Source organism: Stenella coeruleoalba (genome assembly GCF_951394435.1).
Source record: "Stenella coeruleoalba genome assembly, chromosome: 10".
Taxonomy (NCBI): domain Eukaryota; kingdom Metazoa; phylum Chordata; class Mammalia; order Artiodactyla; family Delphinidae; genus Stenella; species Stenella coeruleoalba.
The window spans coordinates 71,413,243-71,430,104 of NC_137156.1; the positions used below are offsets into that span (position 1 = coordinate 71,413,243).

At 44.3% G+C, this 16,862-nt stretch overlaps 1 long non-coding RNA gene across 1 annotated transcript in view; it reads left to right on the forward strand.

The window, feature by feature from the left end:
* LOC307193514 overlaps nucleotides 1-16,862 on the forward strand; it is a 135,399-nt gene that overhangs the window by 45,170 nt on the left and 73,367 nt on the right. The window contains exon 5 of the long non-coding RNA XR_013830345.1: nucleotides 3,611-3,687. This is a non-coding gene — a long non-coding RNA (uncharacterized lncRNA). The remainder of the gene's footprint in view (nucleotides 1-3,610; nucleotides 3,688-16,862) is intronic.

Below are 16,862 nucleotides of genomic sequence, written 5' to 3' on the forward strand. Positions count from 1 at the left end.
AAAAAAGAAACATAGGGCGCTCTAAATCATTGGGAAGATGGTTCAGACATTAGTCTCCCCCTGTGCCCCCACCCCAGTCTTTTGATGTCCACTTCCTGCACCGTGCACGGGCTGCTCCGCCGGAGCCAGCTCATACCAGCTAGGGAGAATTGATTGTTACATTTTCAAGAATTTTGTGAGCCAAGCGACTTCCCACTGATAACTTGAAATTGCTCTTGCTGGATGTATTTACGCCATGGAAATCCAGAAACGTCACAAATCAGGGCTCTCCACCCCCAACCCCAAGAGCCGGTTGCTAAACGTTTACTAGCACACCACGGCACGCGGGTCATCTTCCCAGCCCCCCACGTCTGTTCTTTGCCTTCTTCCCACAGTCCTTGTACTGGTTTGACCCCTACCCCCAACTCTGGATCCAACTGACTGTCTCAGAACAGCCCAGATGAAATCTCATGCCATGTTTAGATTTTTTTCCCTGGGAGAGTGGTTGAATGCCAGGTCACCAATCCTGCTGGCAAGGACGCTAGTGTTCATAATGAATTCCACCTGCTGGGCACACCCTATGCTTCTTGGTGGATAAAAGTAGGAAATTTCCCTCCAGTAACAATGACATCTGATGGAATTTTTCTTGTCATCCCTACCCACCTCCACCACGACATTGCTCTCCGCGGTCACGTTGGCAGAACACGATGTTTTGGAGAGTCCCTTCCGTGGGGTGGGGGCATTCAGGTGCTGTCACCAGCCAGCTGTCTCGCCATGCGCTGGGACAGAGGAGAGCCCAACCCTGGCAGGCCCCTGCAGGAGGTCCCCTCATCAGATCACTGGTTGGCCCCTCTATGGGAAATTCCTTTCTCTTGTACAGAACATTCTCTCCACCCCAGATTCCCTGATAGAAACTCAAAAGGAGAAATGCCAGGCCATAGAATTTAAACAGAAGGGCCTTAGACCACTTATCTCACTTCAGCAACTTTGCAGTTTGTATTTGTAAACCTCACTTATTTACTTGTCCTGTTTTTGTTAAAGTAAACTCATTTGGAGCCGCCACATAAAAGGGTTTTGTTTACATGGCCTCTGCTTTCAGTTTAGATTCCTGGTTCAGTCTATTCACGTGAGCCCCATTTTTTTTCTCCCAAAGAATAAAAAAACTTTAAGTAAAGTTCGGAGCCTCTCAGACAGGAATAACAGGCCCACGATTTTGTACAAAAGGTTCAAAGCATGGCAAGAGAAGGCGCGGGGAGGCAGAGAAGGAATTTGAGTCTTCACAGATCAGGTTTGCCCGGGTACCAGAGTTTGGGGCTTGGGGCTTGCCAAGGTTTTCTGGCCTGGAAACCATGATCAGGTTCCATCAGGACAGAGCTGAGAGCTTGTAACTCGTGTTGGCTCAGTGGGGCTCACAGGAGGATTCCCAGAGTCTCACTGACACCCTCTTACACCCGAGGCCCCTCAGAATCAACACTTCATTATGTGCCTGTGGGATGCCTTTCCACCCACTCATCATGAGAGATGGTCTTATTACTTGCAGAGGAGCCAAAGGAAGGCATTGGCATTCTGTCACCTGTTCCTATGACTCTTTGTGTGTGTGTGTGTGTGTGTGTGTGTGTGTGTTTAGGGAATCTTTCTGGAGCACTGGGGGTAGAAATCACTGCCATGGGATTTACCCACTAACAGCAGTGGGAAACTGGAAAAACATTCATTTTTCTCCTCCCCCCACACCAGCTTCATTCATGTTTCTAGGTGATAGGAAGACAAGTTACCTCCTAGCAAGGAGTTAAGCAGGAGACTCAAGAACCATAAGAACTTGTTCATGTGCTTTGCTTAAAGATTTGAGGCTCCCCTGTGGACTCTTTTTGGGGCACCCTCTCCCCAGTATCTGCTTTCCTTGCTCTGACTAAGTACAGCTCATGGATGCGGGCCTCTCTGCGAAGGAGCCTGGGAAAGCTGTCGCCCTGTAAGCAGCCTCTCAAAGGGAGGGGAAAGAACTCATAGGCAACAATCAATAGGGGAATTATGAAAGTATGATGAAACTGCTCTATGGGCTATCATATGACAGTTAGAAAGGATTAGTTATATTGGAATATCCTGAAAGGGAAACGTCTGGGACACATCGTCCAGTTAAAAAGCAAATGTGCAACGTGGTGTCATTTATGTTAAAAAAAAAAAAAAACTTAATTTCAAAGGCACTATATTGAGTGAAAAAACAATCTCAGAGGGTCAAATACTATATGATTCCATTTATATAATTTATAATTCCATTTAATAATTCTGTCTCAAAATGACAGAATTATAGATATGGAGAAAAGATTAGTGGTTGGAAGGGGTTAGGGAACAGTAGAGGGGGGAGAGGAGGTATGACTATAAAGGAGTAGTTGATGGAATAATTAGAATAATTTATTGAAGAAATAATTCCATATCTTGGTGGTTGCGGACACACAAATCTACATGTGATAAAATGGCATAGAACTATATACCTGCTTTGTGCCAATGTCATTTCCTGGTTTTGATATTGTAGTATTGTTATATAAGATGTAACTGCTGCAGGAAACTGGGTGGAACTGGATACAAGTCTCAAAACAATACCATGTATTTCCATAAATCTATGTGTAAGTAAACCTCACTTACAAACAAACAAAAAGCTAAAAGGATGTATGTCATTGTGGTTGCCGTCGTCACTTGGCCAGAAGGGAGATATGTGCGATTAGGGATTGGTCAGAGGATGCTTAGCCTTTTCTGTAACGTTAGAACATTTCTCCAACTGATACACATTTGTGGAATTTAAAAAAGCATCGTCAACTTTGTAGAGTGAGCCAAAATCAACAAGTGTTGATTGAACATTATATGGTTGTAACAGTGAAAACGCTGATACAATCTCTGTCCTCGTGGGGGGCTGGGTCCAGCCATACAAACTGCCATTAAACAGATGGTCACACATATGGTGGTTGCCAGAGCCAAGAGGCACCATGAGCGGTGAAAATGTGGAACAGAGAACCTGGGATTCGTCTCCGTAGCGTCTGCGACCACCCCGTACCCAGTGTGTTCACTCACTCACACACTTACTTATTCACTCATCAAACATTCACTATGCCTTTCTTGACTACCCCGAGGAGATGGAGAAGAGCAACTGGGCTTCCTGCATCAGTTACAGAGAGCACAGCCCAGAGACTGACCAATAACAAATCTAGGCAACGGGTTTGATCAGGCTGGATTTGCTCTAGTTGAAATGGGGCTTGGGCAAGTGGGCTGTTCACACAGCCTCTACAACATGAATAGTGCCCCCCACTCCCCACGGGAAGTTGTATGAGCCAGTGGTCCTTAACTTGGGGCTCTGGGTCCCACTGAATCCTCTCCATCCTGCTTCAACCTCTCAGAGCCCTCCAAGGGATGCCCCAGAGCCCCACATGGGAGCATCTTTCTGTTTCGACTACTTTCCCCATCTCCTTGATTCAGCAGTTTGATTGTTCTTGGGGAAACCATCTTGCTTTCTCTTTCAATTTTACGTGATTTCATGTAGACAGACTTCCAACCAAGGCTCTAGGCGTGGGATCATCAGAGGCAGGGAGAGATTCAACTCCAAAATTTTTGTGAGAATTATTGAAAAGAGGCCTTGTTTCCACAGGAGCTGAGGTAAGCCTGAAGCCGCCAGCAGCCATCTTGTCTGAAAATGGAATCGGAATCAACGGGAGCAAAACAGAGGTGAGAGAAAGTCTGAGTCCTAAAGATATCTTTTGAGCACTTGGATCCAGCTCTAGGCAGAAGGCTTGAAGCTAGAAATTCCTGTACTTCAGGTGTATGAGCCAGTAAATCCTTCTTTTTGTCCTAAACCAGTTTGAGTTGGGTTTCTACACAGTGTGAAAACTGCTGGGGAGTGGAAGGAACTTTGAATCTCAGAATGTTAATGCTAAAAGACATTACGTGTATGCATAGCCTCTTCAAGGAGCCCCTTCACTTCTTACCACCAATGGATCCTTTTTGTTAATCCTTCTCTACTGCTATCTTGTTTTGATAGATTCTGTGAACCAAAAACATACCATACATTGTTAATCGATAAGGAATTGTTTCTCACTTTTACTGAACACAGTGATAATAGCCATCATTTATATGGCTCTGTTGTAAATACCGTACACTTGGACGTGAATTTTGCCTGCTTTCCCCACTGTGTACTGGGTCACTTTGGGTGAGTAACCTCACCCCTCTAAGTCTCCTTTCCTCATCTGTAAGATGAGACATGAACATCACCCACTTCATAGGGCTGTTGTGTGGAATATTTAAGAGAATGCATGTGAAGTGCATGCCAAGGTGTGAGAACTAGTAGCTGTTAATTAGTATTAAAATTGTCATTATCATGATGTCTAACCTTCACAGTAATTCTGCGTGTGGTGTTATTATTCTAACCTTATGGAGGAGAAAGGTGAGCCTCAGGGAGGTCATAGAACTTGCTTGGCTTATGGTAGGGTCAAGATTGGAACCTAGGTGTCCTTGAATTGTAAGTCCATGCTTTCTCGCCATACTCACTACCCCAGTCCCTCCCTCCCTCCCTCCCTCCCTCTCTCTCTCTCTCTCTCTCTCTCTGTCTCTCTCTGTCTCTCTCTCTCTCTCTGTCTCTCTCTCTCACACACACACATTATTAGAGCAATTAAAGAACAGCATCAAATTTCTATAATATGTATTCTCCAAGTATTAATTGAGCACTTACTAGGTTCCAGGCATTATTCTAGACACTGGATGATGCTAATTAGCCTAGTATTTCCAATAGCCTACTTGGTATTAGGTTGGACAGCCAACAACTTGTTTTCTTTTTTTTTTTCCCATTCTTTTTCAGATTCTTTTCCCATGTAAGTTATTACAGAATATTGAGTAGAGTTCCCTGTGCTATACAGTAGGTCCTCGTTGATTATCTATTTTATACATAGTAGTGTATATATGTTAACCCCAAACTCCTAATTTATCCCTCCCCCCATGTTGCCTTTTTGGTAACTGTAAGTTTGTTTTCAATTTCTATGAGTCTGTTTCTGTTATGTAAATAAGTTCATTTGTATCATTTTTTTAAGTTCCACATATAAGCAACGTCATATGATATTTATCTTTTTCGGTCTGACTTCACTTAGTATGATAATGTCTAGGTCCATCCATGTTGCTGCAAATGGCATTATTTCATTCTTTTTATGCCTGAGTAATATTCCGTTGTGTATATATATATATATATATATATATATATATATATATATATATATATATATATATATATATATATACACACACACCACATCTTGTTTATCCTTTCCTCTGTCGAGGGAAATTTAGGTTGCTCCATGTCTTGGCTATTGTAAATAGTGCTGCAATGAACATTGGGTTGCATGTATCTTTTTGAATTATGGTTTTCTCTGGATATATGCCCAGGAATGGGATTGCTGGACCATATGGAAACTCTATTTTTAGTTTTTTAAGGAACCTCCGTACTGTTCTCCATAGTGGCTGTATCAATTTACATTCCCACCAACAGTGTTGGAGGGTTCCCTTTTCTCCACACCGTCTCCAGCATTTATTGTTTGTAGACATTTTGATGATGGCCATTCTGACTAACGTGAGGTGATAACTCGTTGTAGTGTTGATTTGCATTTCTCTAATAATTAGCAATGTTGAGCATCAACTTCTGATGGAGTTTTATAAAAATACTTAAAGTAGCTCAAAATACTTAAAATAGCTCTTTTAAACACAAGGACCTAAGCACACGCTCATTTATTTCCATGCCCTCCTTCCCAACCAAACCCTTTCAAAATGGCAGTGAAAGATCCAAAGTCATAAACCTGCAGGACAATGAGAACAAGGTATCTGATGAAGGCAAACAAGTGATGTGAACAGAATTGAATGACGTGAGGTTCTAGCTGAAAGGGTCCACAGGGTATACAAATCAGTGAACGATAAAGGACTCACCCTAAGACAAGGAGAAGATCCTAACAGCTGTCAGAGAGAGAGAGAGAGAGAGAGAGAGAGAAGAAAAGAATAGCTCACATTACAAAGAGAGACAAACTGAATGGCAAATACTAATAGAATACCAATGGATTTATATTTAGCAAAATTTGGAAGTAAAACAAAGTAAAAGGAGTTTCAGAAACTCCGATAAGCCTGTTTCGTCCTCAGTAAATTAGTGATAAAATGTTAGAGGGGGGATGAAAGGAATTTATGTTTATCAAACGGCAAGCAAGGCAGAAGTATTCAGTAATGTAATGAATGAAGAGCTTCTCTAATTACTCATCAAAACCCACCTTGGTCAGAACGTAGCTCTCACAGCAGCCTGCTCCCCTTTGGGCGGGGCCCACGACTCCGAGTACGAATCAGAACAGCTCAGAATCTCCTCCTTGATGTAATTAGAAGCTAGATCTCCAAAGTTTTCAGTGCCACCCTCCCACAGAAGGTACCAGACCTCGGGTTGGACCCAGGTGAAAAATCCTATTGTACAATATTGCTTCATCCCTGAGATGTCTCAGCTGCCCACGGCCTTCAAGGGGAGTTTATGGGGAAGGCCTGCTAGGGCTCCAAAGGCCCTCAGGAACCGTTCCTCACAAATCATGGCTTGAGATGGACAAGTAGAGGTTCTAGACCATGGCACGGACATCAGCAGCTTATTCGTCACCTCAACCAAAGCCTCCTGCCCCGCCGTGGCCCCGCATCAGCTTGTGCAATCCCTTGCTGCCTCGAGTGCTGTCAAGGTAATTTTGCCCAGAGTAATACAGGCACTCTGAACAGCCCACCTGCTCCCTGCCTCTCTTTGTGTCAGTTCACCTTCCACACTTTACACTGGTTTTCTTTCCCAAAACACAGATCTGATCTTATCATTTGCAGGCTCAGGAACCTTCTAAGGCTCCCCATTGCAAAGTCAATAAAATATCAACTTCCCAACCTGCCACGTTGGCCCCCCCCTGCGGGCCTCCTAACATCCTTCGGCCCAGGCACCTCCTCCCACCTCCAGACCTGTGCTTGAGCTGTGACCTCTGCCTCCCGGGCCTTTTCCTCCTATCCTGTAGTCGAAGTCCTACCATCCTCCTGCACTTCGTGTGTGCACTGCTCCTGCTTCCTCAGAGTCCAGACTTTATGTGAGTTAACTGTGAATGTCTCTCTCCAAGGGAGACCAACAAGGCAGAATGACCACAGTGTATTTAAGTCGGAATCCCTTGGAACACTCAGCTCAGAGGTGAGCGTTTAATACCAGTCCAGAGATGAGCAGTAAAGTCTAAGTTGTGATGATAAAATCCTGAGCGCTTAGATGCTCTTCCCCTAGCCTGCAGGGCCTGGTGTGTTCTTCATTGGTCAAGGTCACTGTGGGGAAGATGCTGTATTAATCAAATATGCCTTAATCTGCTCTTGATCACATTGTCCCACTTGTAGTTAAAACTCTGTCCTATTTCTTTCTAGTAGAAAAATGAACACTATCATGCCCCATCTAGGATGTCAGGAGCACCGGTTAGCGAGAGAGAAGGAGATCTAGGGAATCAGAAGGTCCTCGAATGCAGTTCAGGGACCCTTACTCCTTCTGGACTAGCAGTAACTCTGTTAATGAACTGCATTTGGAGAGTATTTCTCCACCACCATTGCCGTCACCACCGCCTGGCTCCCCCCACGGAACAGGGGGCTGGCACTGAGCACCCTCATGTAAAATGGGTGGGGCTCACATTATTTGGATTCAGTTTTTTCAGAATGTACATACCTCTCTCCCCCGAATCTCCAACGTGAAATGGACCCTGCTTGAGTGGAGACGTAAATGAACCAATACCTGCTTTGTGAGTTCTCTTTTAAGGGTCACCATCATCGTTCGTTCCTCTCACAACAAAATGAGCGATATTAATACACGAGAAACAATTAAAATGGAATCCCAGTACATCTGGAAGACCCATCAGAGAGGCCTGTGTGACCAAAGCTTAAGAACAACACAGGGAGAAACAAGCAAGAACCCGGCTTTTATCATCGGAAGGTACCACGTGCCTGTGTGTTTGTACCTGCTGCCTCACTCGGGGGTTCAGCGCTTCTAAAGGGAAATCTGTTCGAATGTCAGGGCCCAGACAGCCCTCTTGCTTTTCTCAGTCTGCTTTTTGGGTCTTGATGGCGTCAGGGGAAGGTTTCCGGAGAGTGTGCCTTTTCTTTTCCGGAATGTGAAGTTGTTTGGATGAGGCAGGAGGTGACCCCAGTGGAAAGGCTTGACTCCCCATGACTGGTTTTTGATCTGCATGGAGCAGAGATCTGGTGTTTGCCGCAGGCCGGCCAGGAAGCTGCCTCTAATAACAACCTGGGCTGGACTCGCAGAGGCTCTGGAAGGCTGACGTTCCGCCTTGTCAGCGTCTCCTGATGCGTTCATACCTCTGCGCTCTCACGGTTTACCTGGGAGACTGTGGGTTCTGTGGCCACCCGGGAGGCCCCGGTTCCAGCGCCTTCAAGACAGAGCGCCGTTACTCTCAGCAGACATTTCCAGGCTCCCCTGCCCTCCCGGAGACACGCCTTTGCAGAGGAGTCGAAAGACCTCTGCTCGGGATGGCTGGAGGGGTCGCCCTGCTGACAGAGAGGGCTGTGGTCATGCGGAAACGATGTGCGCAGGGCCGGAGGAAAGGTTTGACACACTTGAAGCGTCGGGCCGACTGGAGAATTCTCTCCCTACACTTCTCCTAAAGAGAAGACCCTGCCAATACCACCACCAGACCAAGTTCAGAGAGACCGAGAACAAAGAAAGCAAGATACGTCCCCCAGATGTTGGCAAGATGAGCAGCGTGTGAGGGGCCAGAAGCCTTCGGCCTGATTCAGACAACGCCAGGGTTATTTTGAGACCTGAATGTGGATGTGAAGGTTTGCCGCAGTGCCTGCCCGTGTCCCTCAGGGGCTCCACCTCACCGAGCACCTTCCACGCTCACTGAGCATCGTTGCACTGGCTGCCTTTCCCCATCAGAGCTCCCGCAGGACCAGGGAGACTATCTCCTAGCCACTTATACAGATGTCAACACAGTAAGGACACAAAGATATGGATAAAGCACCCTTCCCTTTCATGTGCTCACCCACTGACACGCGTCTCTACCATCTCATGTGCCGTGGGGCAGAGGTGTCAGGGCAGAGCGCTGACCAGCACAGCTTGTCCCCTCGTTAAGTCGTAAACTTCAACCCAATTAAGGCAAGACCATCACTCTACTATGCAGAGCAGGGGGGTCTCAAACTTCGGCAGAATTAGACTCACCTAGAGGGGTTATTCCAACACGCTGGCCACACCTCCGGAGTTTTTGATTCAGTTGAGCTGGGGGTAGGGTGCTAAAAAACGGGCATGTCTAACAGATTCCTCAGTGATGTCGAAGCTGCTGCTCCGGCGCTCACCCTGCGAGCCCCTGTACAGGTAAAACACTGAGGCCCATCAGCAGCCAGTAATTAATAATCGTGGCCCAGGTCTCACTTACAGAAAGTAGTTAATCCGAAATTCAGACTCAGGTCTGATTCCAAAGCTTTCTCGTAATGGCGACAGTATTCTGCCAGCCCTATGACACTCCATTCACAAATCCATCAGTTAAATAACATGGCTATTCAGTGAAGGGGAAATTCAAATTTAGAGTTTTAAAAAATAAATTGGGCATATGGATGAGGTGAATGAATTCAGACAAAGGGTGGCCTGGGTGGGACACTAGAGCTAGGGTGACCCCTGTTCTCATTTTCCCCCAGAGAGTCCCAGGTGGTACATTGGTTTACATGATGTTTTATGATGACCCTAACTATAGATGCTACATTTCCTCAATGGATTAGAGTTTTTAACTTGAATTTTAAAAGGCAAGAAAGGAAGGTAACAATCTGAACAAATTTCCCCTGGATCCTCCCCGCGTGCATTTTACAGCCTTCCTCTTGTAAAGAACCATGTGGGGTTGGCTGTTTAATGAGGCATTTCCCACTCTGAGCTACAAAGTGATGATTCCAAATCCTGAGAGAAGCCCAGGGGTGGCTTCCAGCCTTAAGTGCCAAATGAAATGCCACCACGGGGCCTCATGTGAATCTGTGGGACTCCCAAGCTACCCAAGAGATGGTCATTGTACCTTATAAAGGAATGTCATGGACCTATCCCAAAGGCATCGGGCACCAATGCCAAAAGGCAATGAACTTGAACTAAGTAAGCCTCCTGATTGGCCGTTGCTGTTGATGCTGTAGAAGACTCTGCCCGATGGCATTGGGCCTGAGTAAATGCTGGCTTGGCTGACCCAATCCAGTAAAATGAATTGGGCATGACTAACGTGTAGGGATGCCAGGCCTTCCATTAACAGAGAAGGCATGCAGGGGCAGCAGTGAGGGTCAGCATACAAAGCTTGCAAACAAAGATTCCTTTCCAAAGGGTGAGTTACAGGGAGGAAGGAAGGAAAGAGAAGACAAACCTTGATGTCCTTGGGGAATGGGCTGCTTAACAAATCCATCCTTACAATTGCCATGCAGCCTGAGGCAAGAGCCCTTGCCGCCACCAAGCAGACATGGCACATGGACACATCTGTAACGTCCAGGAGCCTCAGCCTTCCCCTCCGTAAAATGGGGTTCACACTCCACTCTGCTCCTAGTAACTGCAAGGAATTGCCATATGGATCAAATGACAGGAGATGGGAGAAAAGAAAGAAGAAAACTTTACATAGTTAAATGCTTTATAGGAATATAAGGTATCCTCTCACAGCACGGGTTGGGGCGGGGCAGTGAAGAAGGAGGGGAAAATCAAAGGGGGCTTTGGCTTTAAGAACAATGTTTAATTTTGTTTGAGGGTGGCAAATTCGCATATAATTTCTGTAATTTTTAAAGACGGGTAGATATGTGCTATATCTACAAGTCAGTATATTCATAAAGACTTGCAGCTCAATTAGATGGCAACATACAACTCTATTTTTTTCCTCATTTGCCCATTCGAATCCACGTTTTGGGGCCAGTTCTTTCCCACCTCTTGGAAAAAGTCTAGAGAGGGTCCCATAAAATTTTTGATCTGCCTGAGACCACAAAATGCCCTCTTGTTAGTTACAGTCTCAGAAATTGTGTCAATTTGATAAATAATGTACAGTGTCATATAAAGGTCAAAATTCAAGTTAAAGCTTCGCCTCTCGCCAACTCAGGCTGCCTCAGGCTGCGACCTCTAATGGGGGGAAGACGCACAAGGATCTTTCTTTATTTCCCTGTCTTTCCCATATCTTCCTGGCCCCAGTCACTGGATTTCTGACTCCTCCAGGCCTGGGAGAGTTAAAAGGCAGGAAGGGTCCTGGGGATCAACACTATAGTGCAACCTGACGATGGTTTTCTCTGGCCACAGCTGATGCTTAAGGCCAGGCATTTTGGGTTGGCAGCGGGGAGTCCGGTTGGTCTGACTTTTCCTCCATCACTGGAGATCTCTCCTCCCCAGTTCCTTTATGCAGACCAAGGTCTCCCCACTGGCTGTTCCACACTTTCCCCTTAGCCCCTGGTGAGGTCCACCCCATGCGGAGTCTCCCCGACATCCCGCGGACTGGGACTCTTCCTGTGTGGCCTACATCTGGTCCAAAGGAAACATTTGGAAGTGAGGGCTATGCGCGAGCAGTCACCCTTCCCCATGCCTACCGGGCAGTAGCCCGCCACGGCCATATGGAGCCCAGGCCTGCATGGCCCCAGAGTCTCCAGGAAGTCTGTGCAACTCCTTGAAGGGTGAGCTTGAAACCTCACTCGTGTGCCTTGGGGTTAAGAGGAAGGAACACCGCGCGCTCACAGCGGGTGGAGGCTGTGGGTGAGGTGAGAAGCACAGCACGCTCATAGCTGTCTCCAAAGGATTCTTCTCCCGATTTCCACCTCTCAGCTTCTTCAATTTTCAGTGCAGCTTTTCAACTTTCTCACCCTTTTATAGCCTCCAGTGAGGGGCTAAAAGGTTGTAAAACATCCTCAGCTACCTAGTTTGCATGTCCCGCAGAGATGATCCAATACATTTTTTCTAAATATTCTGAGATACTAAAATGCAACTCTTTCTGCCCGTTGCCCACAGTGACCCCCAATCAACAGGCATTAAATACTACTGGACTCTTCGCTAAACAAGACAGAAAGGGTTCTCTCCTAACATCCCACTGTAGAAAAAAAGACTGGAAGCAGATATGCTACATGTTAATAGTAGTTAATTCCAAGGCCTGGAACTATGGGTAATTTATTTTCATTGTACTTCTCTATATTAAAAAAAAATTTAACGGAAAATAAGATATTCTTAGTAAAAGATGAAAAATTCTAGTAAAGGGGAGACTATGTTAAAGAATAAAAGAAAGAAGGGAGGAGAGAGGCAAGAAGAAAGGTCAGGGTTCTCTTTTCTCCACACCCTCTCCAGCATTTATTGTTTGTAGATTTTTTGATGATGGCCATTCTGACTGGTGTGAAGTGATACCTCATTGTAGTTTGATCTCCATTTCTCTACTAATTAGTGAGGTTGAACATCTTTTCACGTGCCTCTTGGCCATCTGTATGTCTTCTTTGGAGAAATGTCTATTTAGGTCTTCTGCCCCTTTTTTTTTTCCCTTGAGTATTTAAAAAAAATTTTTTTAACACCTTTATTGGAGTATAATTGCTTTAAATGGTGTGTTAGTTTCTGCTTTACAACAAAATGAATCAGTTATATATACACTTATGTTCCCATATCTCTTCCCTCTTGCGTCTCCGTCCCTCCCACCCTCCCTATCCCACCCCCTAGGTGGTCACAGAGCACCGAGCTGATCTCCCTGTGCTATGCGGCTGCTTCCCACTAGCTAGCTATTTTATGTTTGGTAGTGTATATATGTCAATGCCACTCTCTCGCTTTGTCACAGCTTACCCTTCCCCCTCCCCATATCCTCAAGTCCATTCTCTAGTAGGTCTGTGTCTTTATTCCTGTTTTACCCCTAGGTTCTTCATGACATTTTTTCCCCTTAAATTCCATATATATGTGTTAGCATACGGTATTTGTCTCTCTCTTTCTGACTTACTTCACTCTGTATGACAGACTCTAGGTCTATCCACCTCACTACAAATAGCTCAATTTCGTTTCTTTTCATGGCTGAGTAATATTCCAGTGTATATATGTGCCACGTCTTCTTTATCCATTCATCCGATGATGGATATTGAGCTTCATGGCTGTTTGTATACTTGGAGATTAATCCCTTGTCAGTAACCCTCTTGCACTGTTGGTGGGAATATAAATTGATACAGCCAGTATGGAGAACAGTATGGAGGTTCCTTATAAAACTAGAAATAGAGCTACCATATGACCCAGCAGTCCCACTACTGGGCATATACCCTGAGAAAACTGTAATTCAAAAAGATACATGTACCCCAACGTTCATAGCAGCACTATTTACAATGGCTAGGACATGGAAGCAACCTAAATGTCCATCAACAGATGAATGGATAAAGAAGATGTGGCACATATACACAATGGAATATTACTCAGCCATGAAAAGGAACAAAATTGGGTCATTTGTAGAGATGTGGATGGACCAGAGTCTGTCATACAGAGTGAAGTAAGTCAGAAAGAGAAAAACAAATACCGTATATTAACACATGTATGTGGAATCTACCACATGTATGTGGTATAGATGAACCTATTTGCAGGGCAGGAATAGAGACTCAGACGTAGAAAATGGACATGTGGACACAGTGGGGGGAGGGAGGTGATGAATTGGGAGATTAGGATTGACATATATACACTACCATGTGTAAAACAGATAGCTAGTGGGAACTGGCTGTATAGAGCAGGGAGCTCGGCTCGGTGCTCTGTGATGACCTAGATGGATGGGATGGGGGCAGGGTGGGAGGGAGGTCCAAGAGGGAGGGGATAGATGTATACTTATAGCTGATTCACTTGGTTGTACAACAGAAACTAACACAACATTGTAAAGCAATTATACTCCAATAAAAAAAAATTGTTTTTAAGTAGAAAATTAAAAAAAAAAAAGAAAGGGCAGGAAAGGAGGGTAAAAAGAAGACAAAGAACAAAGCCATGGCATAAAATAGATGACAGAAACAGAGATCATTATTTTCTTTCAAAGCATGTGTTTAAAGTGAAGTCTGCTTTTGCATAGTAAATGCACTCATTAATTTAGAACTAGTATTGCAAACATCTACCTTTTTGTAAAGGCTAAGAAAATATGCTAGACCAGACTATTACCCATGTTTGTTTTGTGTGAACAGACTTGATTCATCTTTGCGTGAATCCCAGGGACAGGCCAACTCCATTGATGGAAAGAAACTCAGAATCAGGATCATTCCATGGGACTGGTGTGACATTTGCATTTTGCACAGGCCATAATGGAAGAAATGTGGGGGAAGTTACGAGAAAGTAGCTACATAAATAAGACTGCAGAGACCACCTACAAGGTCTTTAAATAACATTAATTTAACAGCATCCATTTGAACAATGTGCTAATCTCAGAAAATCTTCTCATAAAACAGGTCTTGGCATCAGCTTCTTCTTATAGCTAGGAAAAGTGAGAAAACACCAATTCCTTTTTCTTTAATTCCAAGACTTCGACTTCTCACTGTTTGAGATGGGATGGCAGGCATCGGGCCTAAGCACTGTGGGGTGCCATTGGAAGGATCTTAGGCGGAGGAGCTGTGTGTGGGGTAATTTCTGTGTGCCTCCAGATGCCCTCTCTGCTGTTCTCCATCCTGCTCTCTACCCCAGGAAGGTTGACCTCGGCAAAGTTCATCCCCTGGGCCTTCCTGCTCTCTACCTTTGAGTTGGGTTTAGTCAGTGGAAGGTGCTGGAGGATATGGAAACATGAGGGGAGAGAGAGATTGGGATATTTATTCATTCATTCATTCTACTGAAGGCTGCAGCTCCTCGCAGATAGCACTCTCCTCCAGCTATAGGTCTTGCCGAGGTCTGGCTGTAGAAGAAAATGTTCGAACCAAGGAGGGCAAGAGTGGATTTCAGGAGATTAGTTGATTATTCTGCGTCCAGGAGGAAGGTGATGATGGTTTAGTCTATGGTATGTAGTGTAGAGAAGTAGATAGATTCTGAAAGCATTAAGGAGATAAACTTAATGCAACCCATGGTCATGGACTGGTCATGGATTGGACATGAGGGTGAAGGAGAGGACTTCTAGGTTGTAGGTCTAAGAAATCAGACCGTTGACGGGCCATTTGCAGTGGTAAGGAACACTTGGATTCAATAATCTCTCTCGGGGAAACTCACTGTGTGAGTTACTCCATTGGAGGTGGAGGTTGGGAAAGGTCCTTTCTCTCTGCCATTCACTGAGAGCCTGCTGAGGAAGCAGCACCCAGTCCCTCAGCAGTGGAGAGTGTTTTAGGGCATGTGGCTCTGTGTGGTTGAGGGGCCTTACCATGCATTTGGAGAGCAAGTTCTTTTCTCGAATTCTAATTTGCATCTACAGAAACTCATACTGTTTCTCTTACAACACCTAATGAAGACAGATTAGGCAAAACAACTTTAAAACTTTACTTCTTCTAGCTCTCTAAGTACCAGAAAAATTGAATGTTAGATTTACAATCACTGTGCGTTTTGTTTGAGAGAGAAAGAAAAAACTCATACGCAAAGAACATTTTCATAAATCATGTCTATGATTAAAAAAATATGGTTCAAACAGACACAACTGCACTTTACCCTGCATCTGTTTCACATACACAAATGTGTCAGGTTTACATAAACCACACTGATACAGATGAAAAATAAGGGAAGAACAAGATAAAAATAGCTCTTACAGTATCAGGGTATCAGTAACACATCTTTTATTATAATTATATATGATACCATTGCAATCAATCACGTTCTTATATTGCATTGACTAGTGACCTCCAGCCCCATGAAGGAAGAGCTAGCCAACATCCAGGAATCGATTCTTGTAGCTTTTTAAAAAAGAAATCTTCAATGTCATATGTTTGGATTTCTGGTGACAATTTCAAAAATAGTGAAATGAAGCAACTTCACCCCCCAGGTGGTGTCCACGTCCTGATTTCGGATGTGTTCCTTTACATGATACCGTCGCAAGGCAGGAGCAGCTAGGGGCAGTGCCCCGTTTCAGGTGCTACTATAGATGGATCATCTGTGAGTGGAACCACCCAACCAGCCACTAGTAGCTTCCCAGGCCTGAGAGATAACACTGTTGATCTGAGCTTTTATCAACCCTCTCTCCTACTGTCCCTGACTATCTGAGCAAACATGCAGCTGGAAAACTCAACTCATTTTTCCCCCTCAACTAAAATATTTAGCTTTTATACTATAATTATAAAAATTGCTGAAGTCTCAAGGGAGGATTTTTTTTTAATGCATGTAAGCTTGACCCTAGTAAGTAACACTCTGCTTTCTCATTCATTGACTAAACACACTTTTTTCTCACAAACTTGCATTATTTCAGCGTCTCTTAATGCTTTAGCTGTACTTTTTGTCCCCTCATCAGCCCTAACCTTGAAGTCCACAGATCTATAAGCAGACACTTTAGTGTTCTACCGGGGCAATTCTATTTAAGGGTAAGGAATCATTCTGCCATGCAAATATTTATCCCAGATATAATATTATACCAATTTTAATCTTCAAATATTGAGGTTGCTTAAAATTCTACTTTGACCCTGGTATCCCATTTGAAAGCATTTGGACATAGGTATCAAAAGACTTTTTTTATTCCCCCTTTTTCTGGGTACAACACCCAAATTTCCATTTATGAAATTGTATTTCCCAGTAGGGGCTGGGGAGGGGGGGATGAATTGGGAGATTGGGATCGACATGTATACACTAATATGTATAAAATAGGTAACTAATAAGAACCTGCTGTATAAAAAATAAATAAAATTCAAAAATAAATAAATAAATAATAAATAGTAATGAAGTCTCATTTTCTTCTAACTTCGAGGAGATAAAAAAATAGATGCAAGGAGACACTTTAATA